Source organism: Castor canadensis, chromosome 11 (genome assembly GCF_047511655.1).
Source record: "Castor canadensis chromosome 11, mCasCan1.hap1v2, whole genome shotgun sequence".
In the NCBI taxonomy this organism is placed as follows: Eukaryota; Metazoa; Chordata; class Mammalia; order Rodentia; family Castoridae; genus Castor; species Castor canadensis.
In genome coordinates this window covers 78181751-78195668 of record NC_133396.1, presented here as the reverse complement: position 1 = coordinate 78195668, position 13918 = coordinate 78181751, and the positions used below count along the sequence as shown (strand labels likewise).

At 39.9% G+C, this 13918-nt stretch overlaps 1 protein-coding gene across 5 annotated transcripts in view; it reads left to right on the top strand.

Moving 5' to 3' along the window:
- The window catches only part of Hmcn1 (hemicentin 1), a 441079-nt gene that overhangs the window by 22695 nt on the left and 404466 nt on the right, over positions 1-13918 (top strand). The window lies entirely within an intron of this gene.

Below are 13918 nucleotides of genomic sequence, written 5' to 3'. Positions count from 1 at the left end.
AAGGGTTAGAACATTTTTGTCAGTCCCAAAAGTTTTCTGCAGTCTGATTTTAGTCAGTCCTTCCCCCAGTTGTTTTACCTCAAGAGTAAAAAGACTAGTTTAGCACTGGCAAATAAAGCATTATTATGTATCATACTAGTGGATAAAAGGAGAAAATCATATGGCTGACAGTATTTGATATAATTATACTTTTTCACTAGCAAAAAAAAGAAACTTAGAAAATGAGGAAAGTACAATAACTTTTTTAATCTGAAAAAAAACTCTCCACAAAACTAAATTTAATCATCATATTTGATGGTTAAACTAAAAAGTGTCCTTCTGAAATTAAGTTGAAGATAAAAAAATGGCACAAGGAATGTTTAATCCTCGTATATTTATACCTGTGGCTGTATTTGTTTCTCATATTTATTTGTGTTTTCTCTTTTTCTCATGGTTAGTTTAGTTTTTCTATTTCAAGAAAATTTCATGTGGTTTTATTGATTATCTCTAATATTTTTGTTTTCTATTTTACTAATTTGTGGCCTTATTTTTTATTTCTTAATTCTCCTGTCCTTGGTTTTCTGACTTCTAAATTTCAATATTTATTTTTACTTTTCTTACATTGTAACTATTTAAATGCTTTTAGCTTCGTGTAGACCAAGGTAATAACTTTCTGAATCGAACTCCAATAGCTCAGGAAATAAGAGCAAGAATTATCAAATAGATCGTATGTGGTTAAAAAGTTCTGAACAGCAAAAGACAAGCAGCAGTTAGGAGACAGCTAATAGAATGAGAGAAAATCTTTGCCAGATACTCATCTGAAAGGGATTAATATGTAGAATACAAAAAGAACTAAAAAAATGGAACAGCAAAAAGCAAATATTCTAACCAATAAATGGGCAATGGAGCTAAATAGACACTTTTCAAATGAAGAAATGCAAATGGCAATAAATACAAGAAAAAATGTTCAGCATCCTTAGCCATGAGAGAAAAGCAAATCGAAAGTACATTGAGATTCCACCTCACCCCAGTCAAAATGACAGTCAAAATGACTGTCATCGAGAAAACAAACAACAACAAATGCTGCTGAGGATGCAGGGGAAAGAAAGAAGAACTGGTATTCACATATTCACAGCTGTTGGGAATGTAAATTAGTGCAGTCACTATGGAAATCTGTATGAAGATTCCTCAAAAACCTGAAAATAGAACTTCCATAAGATCCAGCCCACAAGGCATATACCTAAAAAATCAAAGTCAGCATACTATACCCAGATTTATGGTGGTGCTATTCATAATAGCCAAATTATGGAATCAGCCTAGGAACCCATCAGTGGATGAATGAATAAAGAAAATGCAACACGCACACACATGCATACACCGGGTTTTTCTCAGCTGTTTTGGCTGGAAAGTAGGTGGAATGGGGCTCATCACATTAAGTGAAATAATCCAATCTCACACTGACAAGAAGAATCACATGTTTTCTTTCATTTGTGGAAGCTGGGGGTGGGGTGGGGAAATGAAGGTCATGAAAGTAAAAAGGGGACACTAGGAAGGGGAAGGGAAAGGGAAAAGAGGAAGGAGAGGTATTAGAGTTAACAGAGTGGGTGAACGTGATTGAAGTACATCGTATCATGTATGAAGTGTCAAAGTGAACCCCCTTATTTTGTACAATTTACATACACCCCCAAAATGTGGCACATATGCACAATGAAATCCTATTCAGCCTTTATAAAGAGGTAAATTCTGTCACTTGTGGCAATGGGGATGATTCAGGAGTTCGTTATGTCAAGTGAAATAAGTCAGGCACAGAAAGACATATACTGCATGTTGTCACATGGAGATTCTAAAATAATTGAACTCGTAGAAGTTAGAGAGTGGAGTGCTGGTTAGTAGAGGCTGGAGCGGGAAGATCATGGTCAAATAGCACAAGAGTCCACTTAGAGGATTAAATAAGTATTGGAAAGAAAAATGTCTTTAATGCCTAACAAGTCAAGTCATTCTAAGTTCATCTGTATAAAAGTCACTATTTCAATAAACATTTGCTTCAGAAAATGTGGCTCTTAGTTATATCTATCTATCTGTCTATCAAGTTGTTAAGACTTTCATGCCAAATCAGTTCAGTCAATGGTATGTTTTTAAATTTATTGGGTACATTTGAAAAGCATGAATATTCTGTACTTGTTGAATGTATGATTCTTCATATTTTAGACGAGTTTGTTAATTATACTGTATGAAGTGGAAAGAGCAGTGGTTAAGAACGTAGGTTCTGGAGTAGACTGCCTAGATTTTAATCCTGTTTCTGCTACTTACTAGTTGTGTGAATTGGGGCATGACGTCTCTGTTTGTTTCTTCATCTGTGAAATGTGAATAGTGATAGCACCTTCTCACAGGGTTTTTTCAACATTAAATTAATATGAAAAGACTTAGGACAGTGTCTGGATCATGGTAAATGCTACATAAAATGTCTACCGTCTCACTGTTCAATCTATATATCTACTATTTTTATTTGCTTGTATCAGTTTGGGATGGAGATATATTTAAACTACCCACTATAGACTGTGTTTTAATCCTTGAATTTTGGTTCATCTTCACTTTGTATGTGATATGCACATGTAAAGTTTTATAATCTATACTTAGTTTATTCCTCCATTTTTGTTATTACATGGTCATATCCTTTTTTTTTTTTTTTTGGTGGGACTGGGATTTGAACCCAGAGCTTCACTGCTTGGGCCATACCTCCAGTCCATTTTGGTTTGGTTATTTTGGAGATGGGTCTCTTGAACTCACTGCCTGGGCTGGCCTTGAACTGTGATCCACCCGATCTCAGCCTCCCAAATAGCTAGGATTACAGGCATGAGCCACCAGTGCCTGGCAATAATATCCTTAATCTGGGGCCTCCCCTTAATCCAGGAGCAGACAGCTTGGCCTAAGGCACTCAGGAGGTTGTTCAAGATGATACAGATGTCTCGGCCACATGGTATCACAATTGGCCAGTATTTGTCTAGAAGGTCTTCAGTGGTTTTCCAGTGCAGGGTGCTGCTGAACCTCAGAATAAGGCTCCAGACCTTGGTCATCATGAGCCACTGGGACATTCCTGTAAGGCCGGGAAGCCCAGGTGAAAAGCCTCAAGTATTGCCTCATTAGCTGGCTGAGGAGATCCAGCTGCCCTAGAAACCACATCTGGAGTTAAGGCTGGCCTGAGGACTCTGGCAGCCCAGGGCATTCCTACCTGATGAGGTCAGAGCGAATTAGGAATCCTCATTATTTTCTGGGAGTATGGCTCCTGGGAGAGGAAGCTGAAGAGATTTGACAGAGAACCAAACTTTTATTCCTAGTGCTGCAGCCTAGAGGGCACAGGCTCTTCTAGATGCACAGGACGCAGAACACACTGACAAAAGAAGGGTTGGCAGTGGAAGTCAGTCTGGCTGTGTGACGGGAGCCTGGAGAGATGTGTAAGGCTGGTCTTTACAGGACACCCATGGTGAAATTCTGGAGAAAGACAGTTGCTGAAGGCTGCAGACAATTCAGTTTCCTACAGTTCCCTTTCTACTTGGATTCTCCAGTTGAGCTGAAGTGGCCCCAGGTTCCTGCTAGGACCTTTCTACCACTGTGTCTTTGCCCCAGGGAAAGGTTCTGACTAGTTCAAAAAAAGTACACAGCTTGGATGTAAACCCGGATCTGAAACTGTTTCTTCCTAGTCAGGAGACTTTGAGCATTTACTTAATATAATTTTCTCTTAAGTTTACCTCAGGCAAAAAAAGAAAAAAGAGGGGTGATGATAATATTCTCTTCCGCAGGTTGTTGTGAAGATTAAATGAAATAATAGGAATGTTTAGACATGGCAGGTAACTAATAAATATCATTTTTTTTCTGCTTTTTTCTTCTTAGGCTGCTGTCTTTTTTTTTTTTTTTTTTTGGCTATACTGGGGTTTGAACTCAGGGCCTCACACTTGCCAGGCACTCTACTGCTTGTGCCACTCTGCCAGTCTTGTTTAGTGTTGGGTGTTTTCGGGATAGATTCTTGAAACTATTTGCCTGGAAGCCGGCTTTCAGCCACGATCCCCCTGATCTCTGCCTCCTGACTAGCTAGGATTACAGGCGTGAGCCACCAGCACCCAGCAGGTTGCTCTGTTTCTAAATGGTCAAGTCAAACTTTCAACACGCACATGGTCAACAGTGTGTTTCTCTCTGACTCCAAGGTACACTCTGAATCTGTCCATTTCTGTTAGTCCTGTGACCATCACCCAGTTTCCTTCATTTCTCTTAACTTCTCTTAAGCTTTCTACCCTCTCTCTGCTAATCTTGGTCCCATCCACGCGTTGAACATGGATATAGTTTAAAATCACATCACCTATAAATTAGATACCTTTCAACTGCTTCCGTAGATTTCAAATAAATGGAAGTTCCTTCCTGTGGCCCATGAGGTCCTTTGTGATCTGCCCTCGAGTGCTTCTCCATGCCCTCTCCTGTCGTGTCTTCTTGCTTAGAGTCCTGTCTTCTTTCCTGTGCACTGTCACACGTAGCTTCTGCTCATTTTAGGACCTTTGGAGTTGGCCTTAGTCTCTCAGTCCCAAACCTCATAGTGGTCTTTCTGACCTGAAGTTGCCTCCTTCTGCTTCAGTAGATCACCTGTTTTAATTTGTTAAAAAACAATTGTAATGACCTAAACCAACTATTTTATATGCATATATGTATATGCTTGCTTATTATTTTCTGTCCACAGAGTCTGAAGTTTCATCTATACTGATCACTGATGTGTTCTGAATTTCAATAGTGTGTGGTATGAGGGCAGGTGTCAAAATATATTTGCTCAATGCATGGATGAATAAATGAATGAACATTATTTTCCTCTAGAAGTCTTTTCAGAGTGCTTGCATTATGGGCAGTTCCTTCCTCCTTGGATTTAATTTGCATTTCTTAGTATATTATGTTTTTAGATTTTAGTTAGTTATGTATATTATGTGTTCTCTACTGGACTGTAGGGTGCTGGTGGGCAGGGTTGGAGGGCAAGTGTTCCATAACTATTGCTTGCTTGATGAATCAATTGTAAGTGATAAAGTTATCCTGATTGGTTAGAATTTAGCTAGAGGAGGCCGCATTGAAAATGGCTATACCTCGGCTCAGCGCTTACTAATTCTGGTGTTTGGGCTCTAACCAGGCTTGGAGAGCCTATTCTCTAGGTCTACTTCTGATGTGCTTAGTCTGTTTTCTCAGCCCTGAGCTTGGAAAATTATTCAGTCTTTACTTACTTATATACAGCACCTCAAGAATACCACTAGCTTATGACTTTATAAAATATTCTTTTAACTTTATGGCTGATGGACTTTTGAAGCCAGAAGGTTACCTTTTTCCGTACTTGGTGATGTCTAAGACTCATACACCCCTCTGCTGTCTTGTTTTCCTTCATCTTCCTTTTGTCATATTCTTTCTCCTCCTCCTCTCCTTTTCCTACTTCCTCTTCTTCCCTTTCTATTCTTCCTCTTTCTCTGTTTTTGTGTCCTTCTCTTTTTTTTGTTCTTTTTTGAGGTCCTGGGGTTTGAACTCAGGGTCTCATTCCTTCTAGGCAGGTGCTATACCACACCCCTTGCCCTTTTGGCTTTAGTTACATTTTCTGTAGGTCTCACATTTATGTCCAGGCTGGTTGGACTGTGATCCTCTTATCTGTGTCTCCCTAGTAGTTGGGATTATGGTTGTACACCACCACACCGAACTCTTGGTTGAAATGGAGTCTTGTGAACTTTTTTGCCAGGCTGGCTTTGAACCGTGATTCTCCTGATCTCTACCTCTCAAGTAGCTAGGATTACAGGCATGAACCATTGTGCCCCCCCTTTTCTTTTTTTTTTTTAAATAATTTTTTTACTCAGTAGATGGAGAGTCCAAATTGGCTAGGCATCATTGTGTAGATTTTTTTTCTAAAAAAAGAATTAATCCTCACATCAAATCTGTGATGTAATTTAATTTCTTCCATTTTTAGGTGATTCAGGGGTGAGACCAAGACCTCTGCAGGTGGTGGAGATGGGATTCAAACCCTTGGATTCTTGTTTTCAAAGTCGTAGCTCCAGACTCTCTCCACAGCATGCCTTGGACTTGTTTAGCAGATAGAATAGAAATATCACTGAAAGCCGCAGTTGGGGATTTAACACTACAAATGACATCTGTTTCTGAAAGACTATAGCTATATTGGGAGAAAAATGTAGATGTGTCAACAAGGCGTGACTTGAACCTGTTTTTTGTCTGTGATTACAGACAATCAGGAGTGTCGTCTTTTCCCTTGTTTCCTCCCTGCTGTGTGATCGCATCTCCACCGTTTCCACTGCAGCAGTAACGGGAGCACAGACTGTGAGCTGTGGGCTGCCCGCCCACCTTTGTGCCCCTCCATGTCCTTCCTGGGCTGGTTCCTGGGTTAGCGCCATGAATGAATTGTCTATTATAACAGACTCTATCCTCAACAAAGAATGAAGAGTCGTACGTAAAGAAGGTCCTTCCTATACAGATTTAATAGAAATAACAGACTTTAAAAAAGATTGTCAGCAATGTCCCTTGTTTTTGAAGAGCAAAATCAGAAAGCTATGTTTTAAATTACAAATGCTTAATTGCTAGTTTAACCTCAGTTTAAATCCACTGTGTACTTTCGAAGGCACAGAATTCATCTTCACATCTCTGACCTTTCTGTTACTAATGGCAGTAGGAGGAAGTCAGTACATGCTTTTGAATAAACGGGAAGTACCGTTAGTTTTGGATCTTTCCTGTGACCTTGCACCAGTGTCATCCCATACTTTCTGGTAGATGCCATGGACAATGGGATGGAGTGTGAATGTGGGAGAATTTTAAACATTCTAATTAATGAAACACAGAAGAGTGAAATGGTCCTGAATGTAGTAATTATGTCATTATTAACAACATGAGTTGTGCTTGTACCAATTACAGTTGATATTCAGAACCAATTATTCTTTTCTTTGGAACTATCTAGTCAGTGAACAAAGTCATCATATTTTGGGTGTTCTATTGCCAATTTTATTTCCTCACTTGGGGTGGGAATTAGGACATAGACTGTATAGAAGGAAGTATTTGTCAAGTGGTGAGATAGAGCAGGGTATTTCTTACGTGCAGCTAGGGTGCAGATTCATATGAATAGTTCAGGAAACAGGTCCAAATGCCTAACAAGTATAAGAATCAACTATTTTAGTTCAGGAGGCAATCATCAGGCCCAGATCCAGGAGTTTCAAAGGCAGTGTGCTGTGCAACTCAGTGAGAGAGGAGTGCAGGGGTGCTTCTGGAGCAGGAGAACCCCTGAAGTTGTGAGTGGAGGACATGTCTGACAGTGGGCAGTGGGTTTGTAAGGGTGTAACACCATTCCCTAAAATGTAAGAGCAGACTCAGGGAATGAAGGCACAGTCGTTGGCATTAATTCACTTATTCTTTGAGGCAATCTATTTAATCATTAAATTTTTGTTGGTGCACAGAATACAACAATTAGTGAGGCAGACAAAGTTCTTTCCTTTACAGAGCTTATGACAAGGGGGGTAATATTGAGGAAATGGGTACTAATATTACTACTGCTGTTGATACTAGCTGGGTGTGGGGATTGCAGTTTTGTGTGAGTAATACTATAAGCTAATGCTTTTTGAAAAATTACTGGGCATCAGATGCTGTTTTTTAGTTCTTCACATGCTTTAACACATTTCATCCTCATTACAACTGTACAAAGTAAGTGTTAATATTATTTACATTTCAGAAGTGAGAAAAGGAAATCCAGAAAGGTGAACTTTTACTGCCTAGGATCTCTCAACTAACATATCCGAGATTCCATGATTTGAAGCCAGTTCATTTCTAGAATCCAAGCTTGTAGTCATTACACTCCCCCACCTCCCTAATTTCTGCATCTTCATTGGAAACTGGGTTTGAGGCTAGGAAAGGAGCCAGGAAAAGCTTCGTAAGCAGAGGCATTCCACACGACCTGGGTGAAGAAGCAGGTCTTGGGAAGAAAGGTAGTTGGCAGGGGTTGGGGTGGGTCAGAGATAGTGTGTTCAAGATTCAAAAGTGAAAAGGAGATGGCAAAATTGGAGAGCAGTCACTGATGGTGGTGGGGGGGGCACATTTTTGGTTGATGTCGGGGCTTCTACTGGGATGTGCTAAAGATGTTTAGACTTGTGATCTTGCTATTAGTGACCGTCTCTCTCCTAAGACCCTACCTACACATCTTACTTTCCTGGTCTTTAGTTTTTATGTGTCTGTAGTCAAAACCCATTCTCCTGAGCCTGCTCAATTCATAGGGTATTGCTGTGGTGTCCTGATAACACCTTCATTCTCGTTTTTACTGCCACCTGTTAAATGGCACTTTGCCTACTAATTCTCCATCAAAGGGTCGATAAAGTAAATGAAACACTGTTAAAATGACAATTGTACTTTAGCTAGACCAGTAAACCATTTTATGGTTTAGGAAATGGATACTATATAAAGGAAAATGTTACTATACAAAAGGGAATGAAAAACATGGCTTTGTCTAGACAGATAAACCATTTTGGTGGTATGGGAGGTAGGTAATTGGGAATAAACAGAATTTGAGAATAATTTATGGCTTATGACTGTAATATTAAAAAAATTTAAATCGGTGTTTATAACTTCTTAATAATAATGTAATATAGTTAATATAAAAATGCTAAGTTTATGTGACTTAGCATGAGAAGAAAGAAAAATGCTAAATCTGAAAGCCACTTAAATTGGTATCCACCTTTAAAATTGACCATGTAGCTGGAGGCATGGCACTGGCAGTACAGTGCCTGCCTAGTAAGTGTGAAGCCCTGTGTTCAGACGTCACTATTTAAAAGAAAATTGGTCATGTACAAAGCATAATTTCCTGGCCTGTCACTGTGTCTAAATAGAGTTGCAATAGGCATTCCAGCTGCACGAGCAGAGGAATTTCCGTGCAGGATAATATGTGTGATTTGCCCTCTAGGGAAAAAAAAGAGGAGAAAAGTATTTTAGAACAAGGATTTCTTTTGTCTCTAGGGGGAAACTTAAACTCTAGCCTACATTTTAATTAGGCTAGAGTTTAGGGGCTGCCTCAATAAGTTTTAAGAGCTCCCTGCACTTTTTTGGTTATGAATTATAATCATTTGTTCAGTGAAGCTCCAGTTTCAGCAGTAAAAGATTTGCACGGGTCATGTAGGACTTTGATTTACAGAAGCCAGAGTATGTATTTGAGCGCACATACTCTGGCACACTTGCAGTAAGGTCTCATTTGTTTGGACACTGCTGTAACTAAAGTAAATGAAATTTGTGCTGGTGTTATTTTGGGTGCATCCTGAAACTTTGGCTTTGATAGTCATTTTTTCTAACAAATCAGAAAAGTGGGAATGAAAAAGTAGCCATTAGTCTAGTATCTCTAGGCTAACCAGAAAAGGAAATTCTCCCTTCTGAGTGGCAAAGTCAGGCAAGAGAGGCTAACAGGCAGGACAGATGGATTTCAGCAATATTGACTTTAAACATAAGATGTAACTAATAAATCCAGTTTTAACACTGGCCCTGATAACAAAAGCATTAGCAATATCCTAAAAGAAAAAATATAACTCCTCAGGAGCCAAAATTGAAGGCTTTTAGTGTAGAACAGGTTTCGGTGTTGGTTAAGAAAATCACAAAATCAATTCCAGGAATTAAAAAAAAATTAATTAATTTTTATTGTTGTGCTGGGATGGGGGTACATTATGGCATTTACAAAAGTTCTTACAATATATCAGATATGTCATTCTTGAGTTCACCTCCTCGATTCCAGGAATTTTAATACTGAAGATGATTATACAAATGTTTTAAGAATTGTAAAACAATATTTGTTCTTTAATGTTATTGTCAGTCTGCTTCTTGTCATCCTCTAATCATAGAAGTTTCTTCCTTAGCTAGTTTACTTGTCCTAGTGTTTATACTCAGCTATCAGAGTTCAAAGTTTAAGGAGCAGGATTAGGTGTGTGTGAGAGAAGTTGATTCCAGGAGGTCCTGGGTTCCAAAACCCAAGGGCGCTGGTAAATTGATCATTCTGGAAAGATTGGTCCCATTCTGTGCATATGGAGACAGTGAGGCAGACACCTGAGAACCAGCTCTGGACAGCCAGAAACAGGCTGACAACCATGAACATGAACTTAGACCTTGGGGAAATTCCAAGGGTGAAGTTTGAGGTCAAGATCTGGCAGATATTAAGAGGAACAAAGGCAGATTCTGAAAGTGAGAATTTTGTTGCTGAAAGGATCCGCTGGAGGAGGGGTCAGAATAATCCAGGTGAAGGTAGAAACACAAAAAAGATTTTATCTAAAATGATATCTTTTACTGGTGTTCCTTCCTCCATGAGAGCTGGCTTTATAATTCCAGGAACTTGACAGTATCTCTTCCTAACAAAGAAGGGTAACATCGCGTGTCTGTACTGGCCCTGTTCCCTATTATGTATTCTAGAAGAAAAGGAAAGAAACATATTTCTTAAAAATAAATACCCTTCCAAAGGTCCCTGGGCCTTCCTTCATGTAAATCTCACAGTTTTGGCCTGAGAGAGGTGCTGGTACCCATGTTACAAATGAGAAAGGTGAGGCTGTGGGAGATGATATGAGTGACCCAAAGTCACTTGCTCTCTGCTTTCTCCGTTGTCCAATTACTCAGGCTGTTTTAGGCACTGTAATAATTATAACATTCTTTATAATTAAAAGTTCAAATTATATACAAGACAATCTCACATAATAGAAGGAATATCTGTATAAAAATTGATTTTGTAAATCATGTACTCAGATCAGGAAGAGAAAGTATGTTTGAGGACCCAGGAACTGGCTGATCCTGTGATGTGTCTTTGAGGATGTGGGTCCTGATTTTTCATGGGAAGGAATCCAGGGTCTCGACTGAAGAACAAATGTCTACACTTAAAAATTAAGTTTACAACTCTCTTAGACTTGATCAGCTGATAGAATCTCATAAAATAAATTCAGGAAAGATAAGCACATTCCCAAATACTGTATGAATGGACATTTTGAGAAGAGAGATTTGTATTATTTTCTACCGTTTTACATGGTGAATCAGAGGCTGAGGGACACAAGTGTTGCACCATGGAGGAAACATAACAACAGAACAAATGGGGTCAGTAAGGATTTTAATAAACTTGTAGATGATAAACCGCTAACTACTATTTCTGTAAGAAGTTAGTGAGTGCAGTGGCCCACTCCTGTAATCCTGACTGCTTGGGAGCAGAGATGGAGAGGGATCAAGGTTCAAGGCCAACCCTGGGCAAAAACAAGTTTGTGAGATTCCATCTCAACCAATAAAAAGCTGGATGTGGTGGTTGTATTAGATAGCAGTTAGCCATGAGTGATGGGTGATGCTATAGATACATGAGGAGACAGAGAAATACTACTTTATAAAACACTAAAAGGGCCAAACTCAGACATTGGAACAGAAAGTAAAAACTACAAAGCCAGAGCAACTAGCCACTCCCTCTCGTCTCCCTTTGGATGTTGAAGATACAAGGACAGGGCTGTCTGTATTCCAGGGTTATGTGCATCCTCCTTTTTGTTGGAGGCGTTAAGAAGCCCCATGGCTCCTTGGATGGGTGGAGAGACAAAAAGAGTGAAAGACATATCTAGCAAATGGAAGTCCTCAAGCACACCTTTCGTACTTGTGATTTGAGTAGGCCTGGATGACACCTCTCTGTTTTAGTACTCAGCTTAGCACCCAGATCCAGTATCTTAATGACCATGTGTATTCCTCAAGCTTGGAAAGGCTAAGAGTAGGAAAAGAGGACCACATTTGAATCTTTGCTTCCATTTCCTGCATGGGGAGCAGGAAATGTTTCTCCCTTCTTTCCCCAGTTAGCCCCACTTTTATCCTGTTGTATTAAATTCTTTCCCTAATAAACTTTACTATTACTTTTACTACATCGTTGAGGCTCGCATGAATTCTCCTGCCCAATGCAAGAACTAAGGTATTCACCAGTGCTAAGCTCTCTGATAACAGCAACAAATGATAATATGGACTAGTCAGATTCCTTCTTGAAAATTTAAATTGGAAAAATTTCAAGTATTTAATAGTCATCAACTAAACTCAAAAGATTGGAAAGAGAGAAGCCATAAAGGAAGACCATCCTGGTGGGGGTAAAAAGTCTAGTCTGAAAGTGTCATGTAAACTGAAGCTATCAGGGACCTATGCTAGAATATCTTAAAAGCTTGAGAGACAGAGAGAGGCAGGAAGAGAGGGAGGGAGGGTGGAAGGAAGAGAAAGATGGAGGAGGAGGATTGAAAAATATTTAAATAGCAAGTTCTAATAGGAAGCAAAATTATACATAACAAAAAGGACTTAAATATTGAAATATGACTTCTTTAAAATAGGTGAGTGATAGCAATAATGATAACTGATATTGTCAAGTGCTGGCTAAACACTAGGCATTCCCCTAAACATCTTTATTTCATTGAATCTTTTCAAGACATCCCTTGAGGCAAGTACTGCCACTTTCTTTATGTGACAGATGAAGAATCTGAGCCGTCAGGATGAGGAGGGTAAGGCACGAATGGCATGACCACATGTCCATGGTCACACTTTCAGCAGTCACGTTACTGGGAGTGGCATGTCAGTAGTGTGGCTTCAGAGATTTCATTCTTGAGCAGTGGTGCAGTAGAACAGTAATCTCAAAAGGTGTTCCCTGGACCTGTAGTGCTGGCATCAACTTGAAGCGCAGTAGAAGTGCAAGTTATCAGGCTCCACTACAGACTTTGGGTGGTGCCCAGTGACCTGTTCGAATAGCCCTCAAGGTCATCGTGCTGCTCCAGTATGAGAAACTGAAGTATGTGAACCCCACAGTCTCCTGCTACTTCCAGGTCTTCCCATTGCCCTGTGGCCATGATACCATTCATGTTCTCTTCCTGTGGCCTGGATTGTTCACCTGATCCTGGCCTTCTGCACACTCACATCCTTAAAACTGGAACCGGAGTTTTGGATCCCAGGCCCACACGCCTGGATTCCACATGTCAGCTCTGTCTACTGTTCCCTATATGCCAAATAAAGAGGCATGGTGCAGGCAGACAAAGGAGACTTACTACAAAGCGTGGGACTGCCCTGGGAAGAGGCGGAGTAAGCACTCAGCCCCCCTTCAGCCATCTTCAGGGTACAGACATGATCTGAGCTTTAAATAGACAAAGAAATGGGGACGGGGAAAGCAATACAATAAACAATTCCAGTAACAGGTGTCGAGTTATTCTTTAGTGGTTCCAGAGAGGTTGTTATCCAGAGTCGTCGTTGCCTGGCAGGTGGTCTGTCCTGAGGAGGCACTACTGCTAGGGTAGTTTCTATCCCTTGTCATGAAGACATTATCAGTTCTGTCCCTCCTGGAATCCAGAGTTATTGCAAAGTGACTGCAGAGAGAATGGCTTAGAGCAAAGACAGATACAAAACGAAGAAGAGATGCCAGGTTTTTCTCCTGCTTTTGGTTAATTCGTGGGCCTAAGTAAAGAGTCTGTGCTTTTCAGCAAAAGCAGTATAAGTGTCTCTTACATAACTACCCTGAGCCATCTGAGGTGCTTCAGCAATTTTTGTTACTTACAATTAAAAGATAGGATTCAAACAAACACTTTAGACAGCTGGAATATGTTCATGTTAGTGAAGCATATTAAAACAGAACAAATTCTATTTTTTGGAAACATGGGAGGCTAGACTACTTGGACTAATCCTGCCACAGGAAATAGCTAAAAAAAAACTGGGATGAACACATGTGTAATCTTAAAAGCCAAAAATTAATGAGAAATCATTTGGCCAAAATCTCAGAGGAAAACGAGACCTCAGAGAGGTCAGAATAACATGGAAGCCACTTTTGCATAAGGATGCTGACCAGGTATTCTAAGGTTGCATATCGGCTGATCTGGCTCAGGGCCCACCCAGGGTAGGGGATCTGAGAGGTGTCATTCTTCTTGCAGGAGATCCT